The sequence below is a fragment of the Anser cygnoides genome, chromosome 2 (genome assembly GCF_040182565.1).
Source record: "Anser cygnoides isolate HZ-2024a breed goose chromosome 2, Taihu_goose_T2T_genome, whole genome shotgun sequence".
NCBI lineage: Eukaryota > Metazoa > Chordata > Aves > Anseriformes > Anatidae > Anser > Anser cygnoides.
Window position 1 is genome coordinate 112,688,738 of NC_089874.1, and position 24,744 is coordinate 112,713,481.

At 38.5% G+C, this 24,744-nt stretch overlaps 1 long non-coding RNA gene across 1 annotated transcript; it reads right to left on the reverse strand.

The window, feature by feature from the left end:
* Nucleotides 1–867: 867 nt before the first annotated feature.
* On the reverse strand, nucleotides 868–14,923 carry LOC106037569 (uncharacterized). Its single transcript, XR_010829630.1, has 5 exons — nucleotides 12,482–14,923; nucleotides 11,493–11,669; nucleotides 10,765–10,836; nucleotides 10,298–10,347; nucleotides 868–5,282 (listed from the first exon to the last, which is right to left on the reverse strand). It is a non-coding gene; the product is annotated as an uncharacterized lncRNA (long non-coding RNA).
* Between the last annotated feature and the right edge of the window lie 9,821 nt (nucleotides 14,924–24,744).

The following is a 24,744-nucleotide window of genomic DNA, read 5'->3' on the forward strand; positions in this document are numbered from 1 at the left end:
ATCTGGCCCAGACTGACCAAAAGGATATCCCATAACATACAATGTCATTCTCAGCAATAAAAGCTGAGAAAGCTTTGAAAGAAGGAGCAAGTGGGGAACATTTGGAGTGATGGTGTTTGTCTTCCCATGAAACACATGATGAGCCCTGCTCTCCTGGAAGCACAGCGAATGAATTCCTGTTTTTGCTTTGCTTGCATGCGTGGCTTTTGCTTTACCTAGTAAACTGTCTTTATCTCAACCCATGAGTTCTCGCATTTTTACCTTTCTGATTCTCTCCCTCATTCAATGTGGGAAAAGTGAGTGAGTGGCTGTGCGGTACTTGGCCATTTGTAAGGGTTAAACCACATCTTTAAACATCCCAGATAAGACCTCTGATCTTTCTCATTTATCTTTCCTGGATTCTCTGCTACTGGTCCAGGCCTCACTTGAAGTGCATCACCCCAGCTTAGGTGACAAGCTGAGTTAAAGCATTGCTGTGTTTGAGCTACATATGATTTTCATTTTTATATGTGCCAGTATAACATTTATTATATTGTTTTATAAGTTTTTGCAATGATATATGAGACTAGGGAAAAGACTGAAATACAGTGCCAGAAAACCAAAAACAATAAAACCAAAAATGATCGAAAATGATATTGACAACTTGGAGACTTAGGCTGGAAAAAGAAATTGGGTGGCATTTGATGGGAAGGAATACAACATACTGCACTTAAGCAGGAGTAATCAACTATATAAAATATAAAAACAACTGGCTCAGTTGCGGCTCTGCACCATCCTCTAACATATGAAAAATTGCTGCAAGGACAGAAAATGGCCTACATTTATCTTCTGGATAAATCAAGAAGCAATAAGCTTCAGCTGCAGTAAACTCCTAGGTGAGACATTTGGGAAATTTTTTTAACAGTAAGTATAGTGAAACACTGTACTTAATTGTTTGGAGAGATTATGGAGCCTCCCTCACCAAAGACTTTCAGGAGCAGATTAGATTTTTCTGTCAAAAAAGGTAGCAGACACCTCTGTACACTTTGTGGAAGGTGCATGGATTAAATCCAGATCTTTCCAGCCCCATGTCTCTTAACCATGTTCTAGATATTGAAGATCTGCTGTTAATCACATCCCTGTCAGGTAAAGTGATCTTGTCCTCTGCTCAGTACCCTTGGGCACTACTTGCATAGTTAACATGAGTATTCTTTATTTCGTTGATCAGACCCCAGATGAAAACATCCAGACCCAGGACTAATGCCTTGGAGAAACCCATTAAGGTCCATTCTCTCTATTTTGTCATGAGCTGCTGGTAACTACCATGACTGTGTATTTCCCAACCAGCCACAAAGCTGCTTCACAGTAGATACCTCTAGGCTGTTTCTTGGCTGTTTTGGAAACTGTCATCTAAGACAATATCAAAAGCGTTATCAAAGACATGCTATTTATAACTGCCTCTCTATGTCTCAAGAGATAATTAGGTTGGTTTGGTTTGGTATGGTTTATTCTTTTCAAGAGATGCTTTCTGTTCTTGATAAATGGATTGCTAATTTGTATTTCTCTGGGTTCAGAAGATATATTTATTGCTCGATGATTCTCTTGGTCCCCCTCTTGCTTCTCTGCTTCTATTTTCTCTTTAAAAATCATGATTATGGTTTTCCCTTCCCATCTTCTGGAACCTCATCTTGAAGGAGCAGGGACAGTCTCAGCTATCTCGTTAAGTATTCCAGGGTGAGTTTCATCAGGCCCTGCCAATTCACAAGCATCTTTAACCTGTTTTTTTCTGACGCTAGTTAGAGCACTTACCCATCTGTCACCGATGTTCATTGTGTTAGCCATCTGGCCACATTTATCCTGGTTAGTGAAAATGAAGCAAAAACGGCACTTAAACACTCCAGTTTTCCCAATATCCAGTAATAGATTTGTCTTCTCACTGGGAGTTGCTCAGTACTTCCTTTTCCTAGTAATGCATTTTTAGAATGATTTTTGTTATCTTTCTCTCTCCTGTTTATATTAACTCCAGTGAGCCCTGGCATTTTCTATTTTCTTCCTATGTGCCATAATGTTATTCATCTTTTCATCTTTTTTTTTTTTTTAAATGAGCAAAATAACTCAATCATTCAGTGCCAAATTAAATGAAGAAAAAGTTTTGGAAAGCTAGATGACTTCAAAATAACATTTTTATTAAAACAAGTTAAATAAAAGAGTCCAGGTTGACATGAAAATATTTTTCAGGTCTATTGTTTGCTTTGCCAAAAAATAAACAAACAAACAACAAATAAGTATCAGGCCTGCCCAATGGAGCTTGTTTTTAAGAACTTTTTTTTTTTTAACCACGAAATTGCGTCACAAGTTGTTCACATACCTCCAGTACCACTGATTACCCTCAGTCCCAAAGCCCAGAGGTTACTAGTCCAGAGATCAGGTTCCTTTCTCATGCATGCTCATTCAGGAAAATAAAATTTTTGTGCCAATCCATAAAGAGTTGTCTCATACAGCCATGCCAACTGCTGCTTGCTTACAGTCAAAGCAAGGAGCCTTTTCTGTACATTTATAATAGCAGCTAATATTTGGATTTTTCAGTCTGCAGGTGCAGACAGACCCTACTCTGCATTACCACAGTGCAAACAGCGAAGCCTGATAACGTCACTGGAAGTAAGATTTTGCAACACTGCATCTTTGACCATAGTCAGCTTCTCAGATTCTGACATGAGGAAAAAGAGTAATACCACAAAAGAAAATGTAAGATATATTTTACTGATGGGAGTTAAGGATCTGTAATTCCTCAGGATTTGAAAGCAAAATAGGTTCATGCACAGACAGTAAGCAGACATGAAGAAGGCCTCCTGCCCTTACCATGGAAAGCTATGCAAGCCAAAGGAACAATCAGGATTAGGAATGTTCCTAAAGCTTGCTGTGTTCATAAATTTATTTGGTCTCAAATCTTATCTTAGCTACAGCAGTGTGTATGCTCTGAAGTGGATTGCCTTTGCATCATAAGACTCCTGCAATCTTTGAATCATGACTGAATGTCTTTAACACATCTGCTCTTGTTTGCCCGCAAGCTACAGTTCTTGATATGGCAGCTACTGTTTGCCTTGGTGAAGTGCTATAAGCCATGTTGCCAGTAAGATCAGGCCTCACTTATCATCCCCTGCACTAAAATCAACCCATAAAACTGTAAGTTCAACAGGTGTATTCCATTTTTTTAGAAGTTTATAATTCAGATGTGCTTGGATTTTGATGTGGGAGCATACTTGCAGCAATGTGCCCCTGACAATGAAAACATATTCAGCAACACAGAACAGCTTCTCCATCATTAATATGACTTGAGTCAGAGGAAATAGAGGCACATTCATGCTCTTTCAGTCCATTCACATTTTTCTTTCCAATGAATAACAATATACTTTCCTCACAGCTTCACAAGAATCCTCCTTTGGGTCCTGCTGCTTTTCCATCAGTTTGTTCCACAAAAAGACTAGCAGAGAAAACCCACATTCACTTCTCCAACTGTCAGGGCCTTGGCCACAGCCCCATGCCTCTCCAAAGCCTAAGTGTTAGGCTGTCTGTGGCCAAGGCCAGCTCTGACATGGTGCAGCTGGGTAGCCTTGAAGCAGGCTGCTGCAAAAAGAGTCCTGGGAGTGGCGTCTGTGAGGATGTTCACTACCATCACTCCCAAACTGTGTTTAAGCTCAGGTCCTCACCTGTGGTCCCTGCTTGAATTTAATTGTAGCTACACCTGTGCTTGGCCAGGTACTAGTTGGTCTGGACCACTGACTTGCCTCTGGACCTGCTGCATCACTATGGACCCACCTGGTGACTAGCAGACATCTTGGCCAACTCTGCATCCAGACCTGCTCTGTGATTCTAGCTTGGGTAGTAGGAGACTGCACCACTTCTCATGGAGGTCACAGTGCTGCCTCCTTGCTGTCACCCTCAGCTCCCAGCAAAAATTTGTTTCCTTCCCATAGCTACTCCCAGCTTTTTCAAAGACACAGGTCAGATGTGGGGTGATGGGTAGGCATCACAGTGTCCTTCTTTGTGCTGCTTCTTTTTTTTTGTCCTGACCCAGCAACCTCTGTGCACAAACAGGAGAGGAAGGCAGAACCGGGCCAAACCTCTTGTCCCTTTTCCTCAACTTACATGAGTGCAAGAGGTTTTCCTCCCTTCTGTAGTCACAGAGAGGTCAGAGAAAATGGAAAACCTCTGAAAAGGGCTGTGATATATTTTGCCTCTCACTTGTTCTCTCTCTAGTCACTGTCTCTCAAAAAAAGGTTAAAGACTTTCCAGGGCTGACTTGTTTTTTCTGAAGTAACCTTAAGTCTGTAAAATAGCATCTCAACCTATACTTGTTACTTCACAAATAAACACAGGGGCAGATCATGAGCAAAATTACTTACACAGAAAAAAAAAAATGGATAAAGAAATTGCAGGTTTACTCAATAGTAAGACTACGTGTGTGCCAGTACAACAAAAAGGATGTACATTCTCAGGCAAGGCTATTTGTGCCTCCTCCTGGATTTGTGTCTAAAATATGAGAACACAACAGATGTATGTTACATTGGATAAGTAACATACACATCTAAATCATATCTCTTTGTGTGGTGCAGCAAGGAAAAGTGTCCTTTTCTCACTGGTAATTAGAGGGTGCAGCAGATGGTGAGGCTTACTGTACTTTGTAAGGTCCATTAAAGGAACCCAGGCTGCCAAGTGATTCTTCATTACAAAGAGCTTGTTAAGGTGCACCTAGGAGTTTTTCCTAGGGTTTAGGAAACATTCTTTTGTATAGTAATATACTGTTTATATTATTATTCTCATTCCTACTGAATGGTTTTCCTTCTGGCACCAGGAACATTATTCTAATTATAACACCCAAAGGCAACAAACTGTATGCATACATGGCCAGATACAAACTCTATCACTACTCCAAAGAGCTTGTAAGTCAAGTAGAAGAAAGAAATATCTTTATCATTGCACATATTGAACACAAAGGCACACAGAGGTAAGATCTCGTTAGTAGAGCAACAGAAAGCCATGGACAAGCTGGGCCATAAACTCAGATCTCTTAAGCCAATACAAGCAAATTTCACAACCAGCTGTTTAGCCTTAGAGTTGCAGATCACTATATTTTTATAAAGCATTTCTTAAAAACTGCTATACCCTCCTTTGAGAATATTTTTTTTTATTCCACTTTTTTTTTTCTTTTAAATGTCATATGTGCTTTACACTCTGGCAGATTACACAGAGGTACATACAGAGATGTGAAATGAGTGGTGGTTACTTCCTGCCATGTTCATTGCCTGGAATAAATAAGAATTTGTGTCAGGGGGTGAAAAATAATCATGTCCCTCTGTGAGTCACCCAATCCACTTCACCATGTATACTTGCTTCCTAAATTGAAAGGGGTTATAAATGAACAATTTTCAATATTCCTTATGTGGCTACCATACAAGTTCATAGTGTTTCTCAGGGGCGATGGAGAACAGAAATCAACATTAATCTTTCCCCTTTAATGTAGTCATCAGAGTACTCTGCTAATATATTTTTCCCGTAATGTAACTGGAAAAACAGTTCTACCCTTCCTTAAAGGGTATATGAGATAATAATAAGCACAGCTATCATGCACTGAATTCCTTCAAGTCTGTACTCCACTCTATGAAAAATTGAGAAAAAAAAAAAAAAAAGCATTAGAAAACAGGTTCAAAACACAAGTTCCATGGTTGTCTTTGCTTTAGCTTCCTCCCCAAGTCATATTTGCTCCTACATGTGTATTGCATACTGCTTCACATAGCAAATAGTAGGAAAAAGTATGTCATTAACCCAAAACCTGGTATGCTGGCACTTCACGAACTCCTGGAGCACAAGTGTTGGTGCTTCCTTTTGCCACCTCCCCAAACACAGAGCTAGTGCAGATGCACTTCTCACCAGGCCTACGTCAGCAGAGTCCACTTATAATATAGATCTGATTTTTGGGGTGCGGAAATTTACTGCAAAGTGGCTGAATATGAGTTTGACAGAAAATATGTTAGATTACAAGCAAGAGAACTATTGCAGGGGCCTATACAAAATGGAGTAATACACAGAAACAATGTTCTGGGTACAATAACTCCAAGTGTGTGTCAAAGATTCAAGTGCCAAATAGTGATCAGAATTTCAACTGTACAAATGCATGTCCCTACACACATGTAAACATGTTAACTGGTCACAAAGCAAACATTTAATGCAACTGAATACAACGTCTTCTGACAGAAAGGGATTTCTGAGCTAATTAAAACCAAGCTCTAGCTGCTGGACAAACTGGTTACTGTATGGCAACCGACATGCCATTGTTGGGTGGTTTTGTAGTCCCAAGCTCCGGACAGCAGTTTGTCTGCCTGGATCAGTCATGTAAAAAATGGAGAAGCTGAAGAGGCCAAAGATCCTGGCCTAACTGGTAAAGATTAAACAAAAAGACAAAACCTATTGAACGAATTTTCAAACTAAAGCAATGGAAAGGTTAGTGATCTAAAATGAATGAATATGTAAACATTGAACACACTTATGTATCAGCTATGCAGCAGCTGAAACCAGTATTACACTGTATACTACTGAATTAGTCTCTGGAATTGTTCTGAAAGTATTCCTTTTAAAAGGAATTTCCCCAAGTAGGGGGCCTATAATTCAGCCTGAGTTCCCAAATTTTCCACATTTCTGTTGATTTGAAGACTGCAGTCTCTCCAGAGAAACTGCCAAATGCAGAGGATATGTAGATCACAACAACCACAGCCAGAACCAGGAGGAACCCAAAAAGCTCCTTACCCACAGAAAAAAGAAAAAAAATGTTTCTTAAAAACAGACCAATGCATTAAACCAGTATATATTCCTGGTTCACAAAGAACTTAGATCAAAAGATACTATTTGAGGGGAAAAAAATAAAGGAGAAAAAACATGTTATTTTTAATTTGCCTCTGTACCAAGAAAGGATCAGTCATCTGTTTTGTGGGGATTTTCCTACACAGCAATATGCTTCCATAAAAAGAAGCCTGACTGCTACTTACTTTGCCAAACTAAAGGTGGACCACAGGCAGTCCTGGCATTTAAGATATTGCAGACATTGCCAGTGCCTGCTCTGAGCAGGGTACCCAAGGCCAGGAACCTGACAATGTGATGCAGCTCTTCAAGGTGTTTTAGGTGACCTCAGGCAAATACCAGTCATCTTAGCCACAGAGCAAGAGTGATGTGATGAGAGACCAGGTTATGATTAGGGAATTAAAAACACAGGCAAAGCTACAATATCATACAAAATATTCCTTTATACTGTCAGACAATGGTTAATGTCTGCTTTTCCTTTTCTGGGTTTTAGGTTTATTGTGTTGCATTATTATGGCACATTGGAAAAAGAACTTCAGAATAAAAAGTAAGAGCTAAACTAGTACATTTTAATTTTTAATAATCTTGGGTTAGTACACTGAACAGTAAGTTTCTAATATAATGCTGATATAAAATGGATAATCCAGCAGAGAGGGGTCAAACACTACTTGACAGACAGGAACTTCAAAATACTTCAAATGCTTATTTTTTAATCTTTTATGCATTTCTTTCCTTTGAATTTGATCATACAATGTAACATTCAACAGACTGAGGTTTGGAGGAGAGGGAACATTCTCTGAAAGCCTGAAGATTTTGAAAAACAATGTGTCAAAGCAAAAATCTAGAACTCAGCTGCAAATCACTTTAAGCCAAGATCCTTAGAGTAAGACTCTGAAAGTGGTTGTAGTGGGTAAGTCCATAGTTTCATCTAGCCCACTGTGCTTTTTCCCACAAGTGCCTTAAGAGAGTGCTTGGGTGTAAGAGCAGACTAAGTATATCCTGAACCCCCTCCTCCCCACCCCAATTGTCTCCCATTCTTACATTCTTAGCTCAGAAGTGTGCTGAACTAGCTGTGTCTTCTACAATTGCAATACTTCTCCACGGATTTCCCTTTCATGAATTTGTCCAGTCTCCCCTGAGACACACAGAAACCTCTAGTATCCTCAGTGGCAGAGTTCCATAGGTCTCTTGCCCTCTGAATGAAGAGCAAACTCATGGTGGTAGTCTTGATTATGGCTCCTATGACCAGCAGATCACACCCTCCTGTTTCCATTCAGGAGATAATGAATGACAAATTCCTCTCTGCCCTTTCCATGTTTCTCCACATTTTGTAGACTTTTGTTACAACTCCCTTCCCCAAATTCATCTCTTTCCCAGATTGAAGAATCCCACTTTACTGAGTCACCTGTGATTTGAAAATGGCATGGCATGGCGTGGCACAGAACAGAATAGAATAGAATAGTTCAGTTGGAAGGGATCTTCAGCGATCATCTAGCCTGGACTAAGGCTAGATCAGGGCTAATCAAAAGGCAAAACATATTTTTGAGAGCATTATCCAAACACCTCTTAAACACTGACAGGCATGGGGCATCAAACCACCTCTCTAGGAAGCCTGTTCCAGTGTTTGACAACCCTCACAGTAAAGAAATTTTTCCTTATATCTAGTCTGAACCTCCCCTGGTACAAACTTTTGCCATTCCCACGCATCCTGTCATCAGCGACCAGGGAGAAGAGGCCAGCACCTCCTTCTCCACTTCCCCTCCCCAGGAAGTTGCAGAGATCCATGAGGTCACCTCTCGGCCTTCTCTCCTCCACACTAGACAACCCAAATGTCCTCAGCCTCTTCTCACAGGACATGCCTTCCAGCCCTTTTAGCAACTTTCTTGCCCTCCTCTGGACACTTTCAAGGACTTTAACATCTCTTTTTATATTGTGGAGCTCAGAACTGCACAAAATACTCAAGGTGAGGCTGCACCAATGCTAAATATAGCAGGAAAATCACCTCTTTTGGCTGGTGGGCAATACTGTGTTTAATGTTCCCCAAAATGTGATTTGTTTTCTTGGCTGACAGGGCATGCTGCTGGCTCATGCTGAGCTGCTGCCACCAGCACCCCCAGGCCCCTTTCTGCAGAGCTGCTCTCCAGCCGCTTGTCTCCTGGTCTGTGCCTGTGTCCAGCATTACACTGTCCCAGGTGCAGCACCTGGCATTTTTCTTTGTTGAGCTTTATGCCATTGCTAATCACCCAGATGCAACCTATCTAGATCCCTCTGCAAGATCTCCCACTCCTCCAAGGAGTCAACAGCACCTCCTAGTTTAGTATCATCAGCAAACTTGCTTAGGATGCACTCCACTCCTGTATCCAGATCATTGATAAAAATGTTGAACAGGACTGGCCCTAGAACTAGGGCCAGTGAGGAACAACGCTGGTGACCATGCACACCATTTACTGTAGCCCTATTTACTACAAGCCTAGAGCTCTGCCACTGAGCCAGTTCATTACCCAGAGTGGCATGAACCTGTTTGTCTCACAGATGGACAAATTGTCCAGAAGGATTCTGAGAGGGAAGGCATCAAAGACCTTACTGAAATATAGAAAGATTATGTCCACCACCTTCTCATCTTCACTGCCCAGCCCTAGACTTTTTCCATTTCTGCTCTATTCTCCTTGGAGAGAGGGACATAACATTTGAGCTACAAGTGAGTCGTGGATTTATTCTGAGCCACAATAATGATGTTCTCAGTCTTAGTCTCAGCTTTTTTCCTCATATTTTCAAAATTTTGAGTTGCTTTTTGACTGATACCAAGCACTGAGTTCATGTTTGCACGGAAATATGAGTCATAACCCTAAGATTTCACTCCAGGGTGATGATGGGAGCTCACAGCCCATCTTTTTATATGCAAAGTTAGGATTGTTTTTCCCATGTGCATCACTTCATATTTGCCAATTTTGAGTTTCAGCTGCCTCTTATTAAATAAGTGTTCTGCTTTTATGAGCTATCCATTATTGTCTTCCAGAATATTCTTATTTGTTACTGTAATTGTTTCTTTGTATTTAAAAGAAACATCATTTGTTTTTCAATAATAATTGTGCTAGCAGTTTCCACAATACATTATTAACATTGCAATATTAACATTCAATTACAGAATAAGAAGCAACACTTTGTATTTTGAAATAGAAACTTCCTTAAAACCAAGTACAGTTATAAAAATTGTAAAAGTTGTCTTCATAATCATGGATAATATTACAAATAATAATAATATGAAAATGCCACGTGTATTTTGTGACTGCATTTCAATTTGGAGAATTATATGAATTTTCTGAGATTCTCTGTAGGTATGACTATCTGGTATATAAACAATATGAAACTGATATCCCATTATTTGATATGGAATTAATTGACATGGAATAAGCAGTTAATTAGTGATGTGTCCATAGGCATTAAATAATAATAATGTCTAACTTACTAGTTTTTAGACTAAAGTTGAAAGTTGGCTTTCTTTTTGACTTCTTCCCCCTGAAAACAGAAAAGAAAATTTCATCACAGTTAACATTTATATTTAGAAAAAACAGCAAATATAATTATCTAAACTCCAACATGTCTGTCATATTCTCTTATTTGGTCATTTAATAACAAACATTGTTCAGAAGCTAATACATCCCAGAATTTAAGACACTGAAAAACAGTTAACAAGGACTTAGATAAAAAACAGTGGGCAAAATTCAATTAACACCAAGAATATTATTGAGCTGTTGCTTCTTGAAAGCTATATATGTTAGTTGTGACTGAACAATTCTGCTGTTAACACTCACATCCAATCATTTAAAAACATATATTACATTACATCAGGGAAATGAGACATTACTCCAACCCTGTCTATATGTCATCTTCCTAAAGAACAATATCAAATTAACCAGAAGTTTCTCCACTTACCTGAATTAAGTGCAATTCAGCCACAATTACACTCAAGACTAAAAATCTGGAAATTTTAATCTGCAGAAAAACCTAAGAGGAAGAAAAAAAAAAAAAGGTATATACAGATAAAACTGCAATTGCAAGAAACTTTCACTTCCCTGTGCACCATGATGCAGCATGACAAGAAAACATACTCATGCCTGAGGGGTAGTTTCTACCTGGACTTCCTAGACAGAAGACTTCTCTTTGAACCTCCGTTTGACCAAGAAACTTCAGAGACACTTCTGCATTTGAAATTGAGTCACAAGTGACCAATTGCTGTATGAAGGGTGATGGTAAACTGTGTAAGTCAGCTTTGCTGTTCACACATTGCTTGTAAGTGGGAAAATAGAATAATATCACTGTAAAATAATGTCTGGGAAAAGAAAGAAAAAAAGAGTATTTGTCTTCAAGAACCAGAGGAATCTTGCTCAGCTTCACAAAGCTATTTGGGTAAACAGAAGGAGGAAAGGGGTTGTAAATAAAGCCTACATTCATATTTTTTTCTAAAGAACTTGATGAAACCACTTTAAATTAGCACAGCTCCCTCACATAGCTGCATAACTGTCCAGATAGTTATGGAGGTAATTGATATCAGGCATTGTAACTCAGAATTTATGTTGACATTTCACAATGAAAGTGTTTTTAACAGGAAGAAAATGCAGTTTATTTTGCTTAATGTTAAACCTCAGAGAGGAATTCATTACCATCAACCTTCAGAAGAAATGCAGAAATCAGTCTTGCTGAGGTAGCGCTGTTATGTTTGGAGTGGAAGAGGCTTTTTTGTTGCTGGAGAAGAACCTGCTATGCACTTTCAATAGGAAACTGGCCTTCAGATTTCTTACTGGAGGGATCGGACTCAGTTCTGAATAGTTTCTCCTTAGCTGTGACCAGGAAAATTGAAAAGGAGAATATAAGAAAGTTCTTCTTTAGAGGAAAGGACAAGTATAGCATCATAACGTTTAAATGTCTTTATTCCAGTTCCATTGACTCCAGCTACTGTTGAATTTTTCCTTAATTACCTCAGTTCAAAAAGCAGAAGCAGATAATTAACTCTTTAAAGTATTTGAAGTTCACACAATTCTACAATATCAGACAAAATGTCCCATCTCCTGGGGGTTAGCTCAGCCTCAGAACTGGACAAGCATGGCTACATGCTTTTTTCTCTTTGAACAATAGCTGAGCATCACTCGTGGCGTACAATATAAGCACATCCGTTAAAGCGGGACTTATTTCCAGTGAAGTTGAATGTGGGATGAGAGGTGGCTTGCTCCCTGATGTTTCAGCATGAAAACATCTGCCAGTGATCACCCAGATATGACTACACCACAGGGGAGAAAATAAAGCGTAGGTGCTCCTTAGGACACGTGAGAGGAGAACACCTTCTCTCCAAACCTGGGGAAAGGAAACTCAAGCAAATCCATTTAACCCCCGAAAAGAAAGAGAATTGTGTCCATGAAGTTGTGTGGCTGAAAAAAGTCTACTTATCAAAAACAACATGAAAAGTCAAACATCTTCAAAGCTGGAGGAACTCTGGCTTTATACATGGCTTCATACCATTACCCAAAGCCACTAAGCAGATTGCAGCTACATTCAGTTAAGAATTATGGAGAGATGATGATCAAAGGAGAGGGAAAGAAAAAGTGAATTCAGGGGAAGTGCTCTTAAAAACAGGGGGCTGAGGTGCTGGAGTTACCTAGGGCCCATAGGGACTCCTATGGGTCATCAGGGCAGGGTCCAACAGCCAGGCCCTGTCCCAAGACAGGGCAAGAGTAGGCCTGTCCCAAGGCAGGCTAAGAGTAGGGCTCCGGGGACACCAGGGTAGCCCCAGTCCCAGGCATCGGCAGCTTCCCAGCAGATGGGGACAGGGACAGGTCAAAGCCAGGCCTGGACATGGGCCTGCAAGTGGCCTGGCCTGATGGGGCCCACAGCCAGGCACGCCAGGGCAGGGCTGTGGGGAGCTGGAGACCAGCCCTGACATGGCCTAGATGGGACAGAGGCTAATGACCCTTTGGGCCCCACACCCCCAAAATCTATCTGACATCTGGAGCAAGAAAGCACTGCTTAAGCAAGAATAGGAGTAGCAAAGCTATGGCCTAAGTTGTAATCGCCAACTTTGTTTCCAGCTCAGGAAAAAAGGGACACATCAGATTACCCTTAAAAAAAAGTGACAAGCCTGGGTACTTCATCCATTTATCTGGCCTGCTTGCTTACAAGACTTTAGGGTCATTTCATGCAATTCCTCCTTCAGTGCAGTAAACCCTACCCAGAAAGGCAGATGACATTTTATATACTCCAGAACTGTAGCAGGCAAACTTTATGCGCGTTATGAAATTTTACTTCCTTTCCTGATGAACGTTTTCCTAATGATGTGTTTGAAATGCAGATATAGTTTTATTTTACCAGGACAATTGAGCCTGTACTCTCCAGGCAGTGATAAAAAACAACAAAAAAGCCCCGACAGACCTCTCTTCTCCCTAGGTGCACTTTATAAATGATCCATCACACAGAATGACTTGCAGCCCCTTTTCATATATGCTCATATGCTCCTTTATCTCTTCTCAAGATATGTTTTAGAGAGCTGAGGAATACATAAAGATGTTTGAGTCACATTGTTATCCTGTGATTTTTTGTAGTATATTATACAAAAGACTCCACAAGTGGATGCAACTGGAAAGCCTGGTTTCTGTACTGGCCTTCCACAGCACTATGGAAAATCAAAAGAAAGCTTAGTAGAGTTTGAAAAAAAAAAAAAAAACAGTTTTTATTGTTGCCTTTAGAACATCCTTCTAAATTAAGAGCATTTTAATTCAATTTTAATGCTGGGAGAACAAGATCTGCATTGTTCACATCTGCTTGTTAAAGTAAATAAGGACTCATTCTGGAGGAGGAAGATGCAGAATGACTGTCCTTCCTGTGCCTTCAGTCCTTTTACTCATTCATTACACACCTTTCAAAGCTGAGGCAAATGAGTACCAACAGCAATTTTCTCACTGTGCTGGTGTGACTCATTCACCAAGCCTCACCTGCAGAAGTGGCCAGGTAGGAGAGTAGCCAGTCCCCACAGTGACTACACCTATGTTGTCCCCAGAAGGATATGTCATACACAGACACTCAGATATCTCTGCCTCTTGGGTCCAGATACATAACTTAAAAAATTTAATGCTGGGGTTTTGTTGTTGTTTTTTTTGGTTGGTTGGTTGGTTTTTGTCTATTTAAGATGCCTCCTTTGTTTCTGTGGTTTTCACTTGCCTGTATAGAGAAAACACCTTTATGATCAAGTAGTTAAAGTTGTTTGATGAAATCCACCTTGGGGGGGCAGGAAATTCTCTATGAGATAGTAAAATGCTATAGCTCAGTGTCCATGTTCCTTATGCTGAATATACAGTCCTGGAAAAGACTGCTATAGCCTGCTGCATCTTTTGCATTACAAATTCCTTTTATAAAATCTTTGCAGCTAAAGGTAAAGAGATGTAAGTGAAAAACAAGTAGCATGTTAGAGACCTCAGAGGTTGTTTTCTGGAATTTTACCAGGGTTCATGTGCATCCTGGGTAAGATTTCCTATCTATGATGGACAACATGTCCAATTGCAATTATATTAAAAAAAAAAAAAATCCAGGCATAAACACAAAGATGTTATGTCAGCCAAATTCCTTTATCCTTTATCCTTCTGTCACAAGGATGGGCAATGTTTTGATCTTACTGACAGGATGACAGGAGGAAAGTAAGACCATCGCATGACCATAACCACAACAGTCATTTTTTCTATTCATTGTCCCCAGTTCATTGCCTCTCAAGACATGATTTTAGTCCTTTGGTCACACAGCCTACTTACTTTCCTTTCCTCAGCTCCTGTGCTGACATGTGTATAAGTCTGTCATACATTTCTCGCACACCCATTGCTCTGTTCAGTCGAGCAAGGAAGAAAAAATGCCAGAACTCTTGGGGGAGATTTTGGGGATGGGTGAAAAAAGGTCACAGGCACTGCAGAGGATCAGAGAAGAGCAGAGAATCAGCATGGAGTTTGTGCCATCAGCATGCAGTCAAATGCATTCATCATGTGCAAAGCCCACTAAACTAACGGCATCACAGGAGACAGGAGAATCTGTGATTCTAAATGCAACATCGCTCAGCCATTTTTTGTTATTAAAATCAGTTCTATTTATTGCCATCCTTATTCTATCTGCTTTCTCCTCCACACTGGTTCCTGTGTAAATCAACACTGAGCAACAAAGAATCTATTTTTTGACCCTACCAAAACCACAAGGCATTATAGCAAGTATAGAGACAGTCTAGAAAAATGTTATAGCTACAATAATTTAAAAAAAAAAAAAAAAAAAGCTTCTCTCAGGTAAAGAGAACGAAAAGGCGATATATATTTATATATTTGAATTGAAATTTCTTCAGTTACCATTTCCTTTCATATTTATGTGACACCTGTTATTGGTGTTATTCAGAATTTCTGGGGAAAAATAATTAGCAAACATCAAATTGAGTATCAACCTAAAGTTTAATTTTCAATTCAACTAAGATGCATCAAATGCACTAAAAACTGTTAAATAGGTATGTATATTTGGTTCAGAACAGTTTGCTTTTCTGTTTATCTTGCAGGAAACTTCATTTTACCAAGTCATCAAGCTATGTTTTTGTGAATAAAAAAATATATTAGTATAGAAATTTCTCTTCTGGGAGGTAAGGAAATGCTACCTTCTACTTACAAGGATATTGAGTTGTCTTGTATATCACAGTAACCTTTAAAATCAGAAGTTGTCCTGAAGTTAAAAATACTACAGACTTATCTACATACCAGGTGACAGAATACGAAGGTCTCAATGCTCAGAAGATCTTTGCGTACCTGCTCTAATAACTTGAATTGCAAAGAAATTTTAGATATACATTAATGTAGTTTGCCAGGTTAATTAGTTTGCCAGGCACTAAACAGATCTGGGTTCACAGCCATGAACTGTGGCAATATGAAGGAACCAGAAAACCAATTAACATGTTCTCAGCAAGGACATATAGACTAGGAAAGAGTTAACTGTTCCATCTTCTTTCTAAGCTCTGCCATTGGAAGGAAAAAAAAAAAAAAAGGTAAAAGAGGGTAATTTCTACACAGGTGGAAGTGATAAACACAGAGCTGTGCATAAAAAAGAAGCAGGATTCTTGCAATTCTTAGGAAACTGTGATTTTAGAAAATGAAGGAAACCAAACAGAATTATTTTCACATAATGAGGGTATGCTGATTCTACTTTTCCCAAACACTTGGAAGTCAAGCTGCAGCTTCAAAATGTGCATTCGGGATCTTGCTTCATTTAACATCTGTTCCACACTGCGATGGCTTTAGAAGCCTGACCCCCCCCTGAGGAAAAGCTGAAATATTTTTAAAAAGTTAATGCAATTAAAAATATTAATGCAATAACAGCATTAAGAAAAAAAAAAAAAAAAGAAAAAAAAATGTAACCAGCAGCAGACAGACAGAAGGTAGGCTCTGGGAAAGGGACAGGACAGAGAAAAATCCCAGTGACTAAGACTCACTGATACATTCTCAGAGGCTGTTCCAAAAAGCTAATTTCAGCCTAGGACTTCTGAGGTGTCCTGTCCAGTTTAAAATGTGGTCCCATGGATTTCCTGGCCAATGCAGCCATCTAAACCAGATGAATTTGTGTCCCTGCACTGCTGGCAGGTAAAAACATGGTGAGGCTGACTCCCTGACCTTACTCTGTTCCTCTCTCTCTCACCTTTGCAGTGGCTACAGATTTTTTGAGCATATGTGAGCAAAAAAGGGGATACTGAGGGTCTTCCAGCTCTTTTTCTACCAGGTGCTGACCTTTTCCTCTTAAAAGTGCTGGTGGAGTTCCCATCTTCCCTCTCTATCTCATGTACTATGTCTCTCTCTGTAATGGTAATTCCCTTAAAAAACAGGTACATAACTTTTATATGTGAGAGAATATCTGGGCTTTTGTTGGTTATAAACCCCAAAATAGGTTTACAAAACTAATCATAAAAATGATTTCTCCGAAGGAGGGTCATTAAAAGATATTTTCTCAGTACTAGGATGGAAAAGAAAGGGAGGAGATATGGAGAATATCTAAGCTAAGCATATACTGGTGGATAATAATAGTAATTTAAAAAGGAAATTGCACACTGGAAACAGCTTTTTAACTTTTAAGAGTACTGAATCACAAGCAGGGATTTTTCAATCCTTTCTTCTTTGAGAGAGATTTCTAGAAAATCAAAGTTTTCCAGCTGCTGTGTTTTCAGATCAGCAGGAAAAACAGACACATAACTGACAGTTCAAATGTATTTCTTCATTGAAAAGTTTCTCTGTGGACAGAGAGTGATTTGGTGAAAGAAGTCCAACCTGTAAATAAAAAAAGTCCTCCCAATAAATTATGTTGGAGATCATTTGGGGTGTATGTGTCTTGGAAACTGCAGCAGCCAATGGATGGTACTTATTTCATGGAGAAATAAAATAAGAGGTATTAAAAACAATTACAGTAACAAGAAGACTTTGATTTGCTCATTTAAAAAGAAATCAAATTACTAAACAAAAATCAAACACACTTATGATACCGTCTATTAGCCCTATGCACATCTCCAAGAATACGAGATTTTGCTGGAAGACCAAGCCTGCCCTTTGATAGTGACTCATTACAATATGCTGCAAAGTTCTGCTGCAAGAATCTGCTGCTATAACATGACCTTCTTCCTATTAAATAATGCCAAGACTGATGTAATGTGCTTGTTTGAACTTCTAAACGAATCAAATACAAGCACACTTTCCTAATTCTGATATTGTCTTACAAGAGAGAGAGCTCACATAACCAAGAACTTTGCCACAATAGTGCTCTGTGGTATACTGCAATACAGCCTCACTCTTAGAGGATCAGTAATATGAACCTGCATAGCAGTACAGAAAATTCTGACATAATAAATAAATAAATAATAAATATAAAAATAAAAATAATAAAATGTTCCAAATCAAATATCTGAAATTTTCTGGAAAACAAATTTGACTGTTTTCTGCAATATTAGAGCTGACCCCCCCATAGAACTGCTCCATTTTTATCAGTTCTATCCTTAAGTATCAACAAATGGTACCAGCTCACAGGCACAATATGAAAGCTCTAAGCCTTGCCTATCTTTTTGTCTGACACAATTTCTCCAGGCTTTGTGCAGGCCTTTTGGTTTATGCCATCTGAAATGGAATCTGAATCAGGACTAGCCCAAGCAACAACCTCATTCCTGCAAATATGGATTTTGCAATCCAATAACTTAGCGACCCAAATTCTCAGTGAAAACATCTTTCATGTGTTTGTTTGTTTACTTGCTTATTTAAAAATGAAGTCAAAGTGGGGCAAATTCAATCTTTTAAAATTCCTCAGTTGCATGAGAACCTGGCCACTTGCGTTTGTGTTTAGAAAAGTTTAAAATTTATTTAAGACTCTTTGCTCTTCAGAACTGCTGAAAGACAAAACTCCTAAAGCTAACCTTTCCACTTTGCTTCTTCTGCCCAGGCCTTCCTTTGCCTTCAGCAGCATGATTTTAAGAGCAAAGTTGTGCTCTACAAATCTTATCCTAAACCATCATCTCATGTTAACATCAATTTACCCCACCAGCATATCCATAGATTTAAATACCAATCTGCATGAAGTAGGTCATTATTTCTTTTATGTAGGAATATCAAAATACAGCCCACTGAAATTTTCACAAGATTACTTTCAAGTAAGAATTTAAAATTAGCCCAACTGAGCCTTGCCCTTTTGGGACTAAAATCCATTCTAGAATAACACACCTGAAATAGTTGAACATTGCTGAACGCAATGCCTTACAGAAACTGACAACTTTTTTCTTTTTTAAACTATATACAGTTTTAACTCACACATTCCCCAGCACAGCACTCTTTCATCCTTTTCCAGGTAGCAGAGTATAGGTTTTCACATTCTGCTCCTCTGGCATCTTCTTAAACAAGCCAGCTCCATAAGTGGTACCTATAACCCAAGCGATGTGTTACTGCTCTGAGCACTGAAATGAGTGGGTTTGGGTAGGGAAGAGAAGGGTTGCTACAGTCGATCTATTTTGCTTGGGTTTTCCTCCTGCTGAGTGCACTCAGTGTTATATTGGTTCTGCGTGCTTAAGAACAGCATGCTGGAGTGCAAGAGGAATAACAAACCTTTTGAAATATTGGAGAATATTTCTAGCCTGCAGCAGAGGCCAGTGTCAGGCAGAGGATTTCAGGGTAGTTTTTGCACTTTTCAGTCCCTTGCCACATTCCCTCCTTCAGATGGAAAATTCACAGAAGATTCAGTATATTCGCCTTCACCTAAATTGTTGCTCAGGAGCAGGACAGGACTTTACTCCACCCAGATTGTGGCCATCACCACCTCTCTCCTCAGAGTACTTGCTTTGGTCCAGAGGCAAAAAAAGGATACATCCAAAAATCTAATTACTTTAAAATGCACGTTTATCATTTATTCCATTTGTTTTTCTTTACATTTGCATCAACATAAGGAGGGTTCAAGCTGTTACTATGTACGTACTAAAGAGCACATCACTGCAACGACACTAGGCCTAGGCTGAGTGCTACAAACCATGGCTCTAGCAAATATGTGCATCATCTCCTTCATTTCTGTGCTTAAATTAAAGGGTAGCAGATGTAAGCGAGAGGTGAAAAAGTAGCTCAGTTATCTGACATTTGAAACTGTGCATGCTTTGCATGAAAACCATTCTGCTGCACCTTTAGAGATAAGTTTTTAGAGATAATTATTCCATGCACTCTGTCACATTATTCCTCCCTCAGGACTCTTCAAAACACAAGTGTTACTGTTCTTGATGCCAACCCTAGGGCATCAGGAGATGTTGTCTCTGCATAAACGAGCTTGGTCTGTGTGCTGGAGTTTGTGAGTGAAGGGCCCATTAGTTCCTAGGAGAAAATCTCATGGTGTTACTGGCATCAACAACTGGAAAAGCAGGATACATTTTGATTGTCTTTTTTTCAGTCTCTATCAATGATACATGGGAACTAAAGCAAAGTGATCAACCCTGAGAGAGCACTGACAAGTTATTGATTTGCTCTCTCTTCTAATCTGCTTGTACTTCTCCTAAAAAAAAAAAAAAAGGAATACATGAGAGGGCAAAGTGAATAAAAATAGCCAGAGGCAGATTCTCCTCAGCAGCAGGAAAAAAAAAAAAAAAAATGAGAGGCTTAAAAGCCCTACAGGGCAGAGAAGAATGGGGTGTTGGGTGGAGGTACAGGGAGGCAGTGCCAGGACCCAAGCAGCAATTAGGAACAGGGATGAAGAAGGGCAGTCAGCATGGGAAGTCAGCCAGTTTGGACAGGGGAACGAAGCCAAAGGTAAAGAAGCAGCAGCTGTGAGTGATTACTACTCGAACAAATCACAACCCCAGGAAGGCAAAGAGCAAAGTGTTCAGTTAAAATCAGCTTGTGAAAGTGATGGAGCAGCATGCTAGATGGTCAGAGAAGATGACATAGTTGATATGCCAGACATATAGCAGGGTGACGAAGAGATGACCAGAGAAAGGCTGTTTTTCTAACTAGACAGGAGACAGAGATGGAGAAGAGCTGTAGATTTGTGTCATAGGAGGGATTCTCAAATAATGCAGTAAGAGGTTAAATCTGTCAGACTCCAAGTGGCCACGGAAGGGCACCTGCACAAGTTTGTTGATTTAGGTGTGAATGGTTAGGCTTATTTCACCCGTAGCTGGTAAGATGGATATTTTGAACTTGCAGTCTGAGTAATTGACTAAGCATTTCCAGATTTGGTCCTTAAAGAAGATCATGCTTCTTAGTTTCTTGAATGCTATCCCATTAAGTGGATTACTATGGAAATAAATATGGAAGCATTTCTGCAGGCATAAATGTCTCTAAAATGTGGAGATGGACTTTTGAAAAGTTTGCTGCTTGCCTTTATTCAAATTCACTGCATGACACCATTGAAATTGCACTTTGTAGGCAGTACAAAAATAATACTAATATGAAGGCAATGTCGATATTAGACTCATCAAGGCAAATCCTCAAAGGCAGTAAGTTTCCATGTACACTAATCCAGATGTTACTCAGTTTTTAGTTAAAGTAGCTGATGTTTCATCTAGGTTTGTGATAGCTTGTCTTTATGGTGTCAGAAGAGCTTTTTGATTACCAACCATATGGTTTGTAAGTGTGTAACACTTATATAAATATAATTTGTAATGAGTTAGTACACCTGCTGTCAATACACACTATATTTCTATGGCCTTTTCACAAGATTTTCTTGGTCTGATATGCCTCAGCAACAGAAAAATCCTTGATCGTTTTAGCTAGAAGGACAGATGAACAGTTTGTTACAAGAAAAAAAATTATTCATGAACTCTATAAACAACCTGGGTAATTGTCAAACTTCTCCAACAAAGTGCTAATGGCCCAAATCCCAGCTGAGCAGAGCCTGTGTAAGTGACAACTGTCACTCCAGTAGTCTGTAACAGTAGTAGATTTATAACTGCTAATACAACACAATTGCTATCTAGATATAATTCCTGAAGCAACAATGAGCACTCCAGCAAAAGAAAAAAAAAAAAAAAAAAAAAAAACAAACAAAAAAAACCTTAAGAGTGCTGTTGACAGATAAAGTCCTGCAAAAAGTTTGTCTAAAACAAATAAGGAATAATTGGGAAATACTTTTCTCATTGTTTTCCTGTTATCTTAAATATACCAACATTGTTTTTACGAGTCATTTCCGGATGAAGTGTATGTTGTTTCAAACCTATTTTGTAAGGTAGAAAGACAGTGGGGAAATGAAATTGCAGTAGGTAAGTTGACTCAGAAATTCATAATTAAAGCTTTTCAAAAGCATGACTAAAAGCAAGTTATAGCACTTTTTCTAACTGGAAACTGATGGAAGCTTATGTAACACATAAGCTAAATTGGGGTAATTCCATGAGATTTCCTGCTTTGGCTATGTTTCCCCACTACTGTCACTTGAAGTGCTAAAGCTTTCTTCAACACAATGAGTACACAAAAGAACATGGAATTCAGGATTAATAGATAGATTATTTATTGTATTTTTGTGATTCAGGAATATCTCTGTCTAAAAAGGGGTTGTTCCACTGTTTAGTGTGGTCTGGTGGCTAAGCTTTTATTGAGTAAATTTCCATACGTTGTTAAGTCTGCCCTTTTAAGAAATTCATTTGCTGCTTATATTCATTTATGTTTCAATCAGTCATTCATATACTATAGAGCGTTATCATTCTCTCCCCACCCTCAAAGGATTGCTTTGTATAGCTAACGCAATCAATACTTCAGTCTGAAGAGATAAACTCTATCCCAGACTTCCTATTGTTTTGTGGTTGATTTGATTTTATCTCAAACTACAGCCATATCAAGCAATATTTTGTCATCTGCTTGACAGGTCTATTGCTAGGATTTTTTTTTCCTTCATTGTTTTGGCTTATATTAGACCATTATTTATTTTCATTTCCTAATTAGTGTTCAAGTGACCCAGGGTCATGTTATAGATCTGATGAGAGTTATAGCTATTTTTTCCTCATTCAGGCTGTAACTAATTTAAAGTGATAATACTGGTGTCAATCAAAGGTACAGCTGATAATATTTTTGTAATAAATATTCATAATTAACTTACTGCGTAACCTGACTTTAGATGTAATTAAATTGGCTTAACTTCCAACATTTGATTCGACTTGTTTATATGACTACTCACAGTCAGCTGAGATTCTAGTAAATAGGAGAAAACCAACAGAAGTGGAGTCCCCACTAAAATTCTCAGATTTTGAATTAAAAAAAGGAAACACTTAATGAAAAAATAAATTTTATTTAATTCTGAAGCTCATATGTTCTAAGAAAATGAGTCAGTGTGCTAAATTAGCACTGGAGGACGAGGCTGCTCTTTTAGAGACAATAAGCTGTAATTCTTGGTTATAAGCATATATAGTTATTCTCACTCAGTATTGCAGAGTTTTTTCCTAAATTGTGTGAAGAAAGAAAAATCGCTAATTTGTTTTTAATCTTATTCACTTCACCTTGAAATGCTAGTGCCTCTTTGTGTCTCCTGTCTAGTAGGACAACAGTTTATAACAAAGAATATGAGGCAATTGTGTGAATTTACAGAATTCAGGTGACTCTTCAGCCATTTAGGAGAGAGGGATCTCCTTATTCTCCTCACTTTCTAAAATGCATAAGACCTAAAAATTCCAGATGCGCACAACATGAAAAATGCACAGGAGATGTTTTGACTCAAGATTTTTAGGACAGATTCTTATTGTAAGCAAACTGGAAAGAATACAAGTATAGTTAAGGGAGTTCATGTTTATCTGTGTTTGATGGCATTGTGATACAGTGACAAAAACAAGTCTTATTTGTTTGATTTAACAGATTTGTACAGTCCTTGTTCAGATCATTTTATCATCAGGAGCATAGAAGTGCATCTTTATGTCATTGTTCTCTCTCTAATCTTCCTTGTCTTTCCTTTAAGGCAATGAGATATTTTGGTGATTAATATCCATAAGAAATAAAAAATTTGAAATACACTTCATTATGTGTATATCTATGCAGAAGGAAAAGAGTTATTTTAAATAAGACTCAGCAAGATAATAACACTCTTAATAACTAGCTCTGTCATACAAATAGTCTAAGTCTTCTTGGTGCTTTAATGGTGAAATGATTTTTATATATATCCAAAGCTATGACTGAACTTTGCATCTCAATGTGTAATTTAGAATAAACTTTAAAACAATTATGACACTTTCAGAAGTAAGTCCTGGCAAATATCACTTTTCAAAGTGAAAATGGCTTAGCTTTCTGAAGAGATTTATTTTATATTAAAAAAATGTTCTTTTACTTAAAATAACGACAGCAAAAATGTTATTAATTATATTTGACTTTACGAAATCTAACTACAATAGAATAACAACAACAAAGGATTGTATTTCACATTGTTTCCAATAAATGCAAAGAGCCACATGAAATAAACTTACACACTAAAGTTATTGTTTGCTTATTCAAATACAGTACTCTGGGAAGACCTTTAAGTATACAGCCACTGATGTGGCTGTGATTTTAGCCGCATCCTATGATGTATCCCATTTTAAATAAATAAGTAGGTAAATATTTACCTGTGCATTGAAATAAACCAGTTATTTATTTGGAAAAGGATGCAAGGGGGATAACTGCTAAGAAAAGCCACCATATTAACTTCTCACTTCTTGAGTCCATGACCCACAGATAGGGACATTTTTAATTCCAGCATGTACCTTCCCAAGGTACAAGGAGTACAGTGATATCAGCAATGTCAGTATGGACAGGCCACTACAATAAAAGACCAGAGAAGAGTGGTAAGAGTCACTCACACAATTTGAGCTATTGACAGTGAGAATTTAGTGTTAAGCATCTGGATTATTTAGCTTGGTGGCCATACCCTTAATGAGTCTAGTTCAGTCAAATGAGTATCAGAACAGGAACCATCTGAATTTAGTCATATGGTCTGAATTTTTGGGTAGACCTGTGTGGTGCCAGAAGTTGGACTAGATGATCCTTGTGGGTCCCTTCCAACTCGGGATATTCCATGATTCTATGAATACAGACTGCTGTGCATGCAGGACAGGCTTGGGCTCTGAAAGTTAAGCTAAAACACACTATCTAATGTAAAACATAAAAATAAATAAAAAATAAATCCTTCATTTGCTGTCAAAATTATCAGACAAGCATCTAGTAAGCAACAAAGAATAAAAATGGCTAGTGAGCTAAACTAAGCTATTTTTGTTTACTTTACAGTAATAAAAATGTCACAGGTGAGGGAAATATTATTTTTGTCCATATTCTGGAACACAATCTGTTCAAACAAAACTTAAAACTTCTGTTCTGTTACTGCTATTTCAATCTTTGAACCACACTGCCCCTTTATATATCAGCTAAACAGGGAAAAGGATGCAATAACTTTTTTTTTCCT